Source organism: Drosophila ananassae, assembly GCF_017639315.1.
Source record: "Drosophila ananassae strain 14024-0371.13 chromosome Y unlocalized genomic scaffold, ASM1763931v2 tig00000141, whole genome shotgun sequence".
NCBI lineage: Eukaryota > Metazoa > Arthropoda > Insecta > Diptera > Drosophilidae > Drosophila > Drosophila ananassae.
Window position 1 is genome coordinate 162,525 of NW_025319081.1, and position 3,964 is coordinate 166,488.

The window sequence follows — 3,964 nt, forward strand, 5'->3', positions numbered from 1 at the left end:
GGGGCAAAGTTCTGGAAAGAGTAATTCCATCAGCATCAGAAAAGAAACATAAGACCAACAGCCGACCTAAAGAATTTCTAACGTGGTTAATTTGCCCGACTGACATGTCGAACATGCCCGCAGGGAAGTCGTGTTGGGAGTTGAGCTGTAAAGACGATGAATTTTCAACATTTTACCACATAAGTTCTGGGATATTAAAGTCACCCAGAGCTATCAGCTAGTCACCATCAGACAGACGATCGAAAACCAAACGAATAGCGGACAAATGTTTCCAGTATATTGGCTGTTCGGACGAAGGTGGTATGTATGTTATCCAACCCCTAGTTTAACTAATCTAATACAATATATAAACATAATTTTAAATCGCAGAAGCCTCTGCTGGATGAGTCATATCCTATTTGTCAACCTTCCCCTCATTCGTGTCTGAGAACCACCAAGTAATTATCCCAGACTAAACATCCAGTTTTAACTGTAAACATATTTCTAAAACTTTTCCACGGTCTGAGCCAGACTGATAAACATATGAACTGGCTCGCCGCCGCCAGTCCGAATTTGATATATCTTCCGATCTTATCAGTTTTCACCAATGAGTCAATTATTGCATCAGCCAATTGTCCGTTACTCTTAATGTCTCTTAGGACAATTGTTTAGATTTACAAATAGTCATTTTTGAGGTTTCTCTCTTAAGCCGAGGTTTGATGGTAAATCAATATTGATAGCGAAAGCAGTCTTAAGTCGGGATTGATCCGAGTATAAACTAATATATAATTGTGGAGTAAAAAGTGGAAATAGCATTAAGTCGATTAAGGTTGAAGTTTGTAAAAATAAAGAAATAAAATAAAAATTATTTTTTAAAAAGTAAACTTCGGAACAAATTTAATTGGCGCCCAACGTGGGGCCATGTCAAAAAAAGGTGTTTCAAAATTAATCACTGTGGACGGAAGTCCACGAGGTGACGACCTGCAGCCTTAGCGTGCGCGAGGAAACTCTATATATAGCCGAAGAATTAAAAATTTTCTGTAGGCAACCGATCTAAATGAATTATATACCAATCGAAAGGTATTGTTTCAATTAGATAATTTTTGCCGAAACATATTCCAAAAGTTATTGGGTTTGAGAGAAATTAGGGTGAAAGTAAAAAAATTTTTAATCACTAAAGTGGGGCTGGTGGACACATTTTAGTCCCCAGATAGAATATTTCGCATTCTATAGCTAAATACGCGTCGATTGGTACCTCAATCGACCCCATCCGACATTTCATTCAGTTATTCGAAAAATTCGAATTTTTCTTCTTCTTCAAATGAAGCCAGTTGTCGGTTGTCGGTTTGCCTCTTTGCACTATTTTTTTCTTAACAATCCTGAAAAAAAATTGGAAAATGTTTGTTACTATCATATGAGCAACTATTGTTCGACAACTTTTTGAAATACTGACGTCAAAAAATTAAAAAAACGTTGTTAATTATAAAATTCATAACTTTATAATTAAGATATTAAGATATTAAAAAGAGCTTTACACCGTTGAAAGGGTTTTTTAAATATCTATTTCACTTTCTTTGAGACCAAACGTCTATATAGTACACAAAAAAAAAAAAAATACACTGAAAATAAACTTATTTTTTAAGAAAAAAAATTATTTTTCAAAATTTGTTGGTTGGGCCTTTTTATATTGCACGTGGAGATAGCTTTTGAGATGACGCAACTTTTGATATATCGCTCATATCTGGCAAAATCTGTTTACTCAATATATAGTCCTGTAAGTGCAGCTACCCATTTTGTGCAGCCTCCTGTCAAGTTTGCATTTGCTTATACATGTGTGTGTTTTTTATTGGCAACTTTGCTTTTTGGAGTCTGCATATATTTGGTCAATACCCAAAAAATATGGAGTATATCTTTTCAGATTTTAGATTATTTATTTAAAAATAAAATCCAAATAAAAAAGGGCTTAAAAAGTAAAACATAAACATTGACCACGACGCTCTCCACTCGGCCAACCTCGAACTTTGTTGCTTGATGGCAAATTTTGATATAATTCTACTTTGTGTTTCATTGTCTCATGTCTTAATGAGAAGACTTACAAATGCAAAACTTTACGAGTAGTAAGCTTTATTACATATGGGTAATTCTCCCAAAAGGTCAACCGCGACAAAAAAATTCAAAGTCAATAAAAGAATGCTTTTTTCACACACTTTTATAGGAAACATATTAAATTTAACTAATTTAATAATGTTTAACATTTACTTATAACACATTTCGAAATATTTTAATCCAAAGTCTCAAATGTGCGAAAGTTTAGTTTTTAGCATTTCAGCGGCACAATTTGTTTTAAATAATTTTCGTAAAGAGAGTTAAACTACATTGATATTCACTATTTGTAATATCGGCTAATAACCAAAGATTACAACAATAATGTAAAAGGAACGATGCGATTGCTAATTACTAAGAATTTCTTATCAGATTATCAGTTTATTTCATTGCCGCGTGCGACATTGAAAAAGAACATTTGTTATCAGTGCGTCGAAGAAATTTGTCGAATGACCATCAAAACTTGAGTCCAAACATAAAATTGGATATTTAAGTATTAAAAAAAAATGTTGTGAAATATAAGTAGTACATTCGGTTATAAACGTTTTTTAAGTTTGTCGCGTGCGACATGGTAAACAATTTTTTTATTTCTAAAAATTTTTTTTTATTTTTTGTTTTCTTTTTATTAATGCAGATGAATAAAAAAAAAAAGGAGAATTTTAATTAATTGCTATTTATTTGTCTGTTGTTATTTGACAGTCACAATTATTTGTTAACTCCAAATGATTCTAACAGATGGCGTTCGCAGCTCCGATAAGCTGTCTCGGTGAATAGTGAACGAAATACCGTATGATTCTAACAGATGGCGTTCGCAGCTCCGAAAAGCTGACTCGGTGAATAGTGAACGAAATACCATATAATCCAATTATTTCCAATTTTTAAATTTTTGGTGTTGGTATAACCGGCCACGTGTTACTTAGACTGAAGTGTAAATTGAATCATATTGTAATGAAGATACAGTGAACATGCCACCGAAAAAATCTAACCTCAACAACGCGAGCAGCAAAGCGTCACGACGCAAACGTGTTGAAAGAGCTCAGCAATTACCGCAACAAATCGAAACAATAAATGCAGCTCAAAGAATCAGGACTGCAGAAAGTCGTGCACAACGAACGTCTGCAACAGAATATTACGAGAATAAGAGCGGCACGAGAACCAAACATAGCTACAGTACGAATACTAGATTGACGAAGGCAACGGATCAGCCGCTCATTAACACGTGCATCATTCGTTCGGCTTGCCTTTGAATATGCACCAGATATTAACTACTCAGCGCATTCAAAAATTGCTATCGGTGGAATGGATAAAGTATGTCAATATTTTCAGGCATTGAAATTTCGGAATGAAGCAGCCGGCATGTGCTGCGCATCAGGCAAAGTTGTGCTTGCTTCCAAATGACGTCATTTGGGGCAACTAATATTTTCGATCGTGCATCCGATGGACGTAATTTTGAAACTACATTAAATTTTAAATTCGAAGTTATGGCCAGGTGTTCCATATAATTGGTTCACTGATTCCAATGCCAGATTGTGCGTGTGACGACTCGGTGCCTGTATAATTTTATTGAACAAGCAGGGAAAAGAGAAATTGTGATATTATTGGAAAATTTTTTAGAAGATCACAATCAACTAATTCAATTGATCAAAAGAGTTTCGCCACGACTGCGAAATGACAATTGTCAAATCGTCATAAAAGCCGACAAAGTACTATTAGGTGAACATGCTGGTAGATTCAACGCTCCAACTGTTGATGAGGTTGCTGTTATCATGGTTCGTGTTCCAGTTGACAAAATATCTATGATCAAATACCGGTAAATTTGACAATTATCTATTTACTTTCTTACTGTATGTATAGATTTTAATTTCGTATTGCATTTAATTTT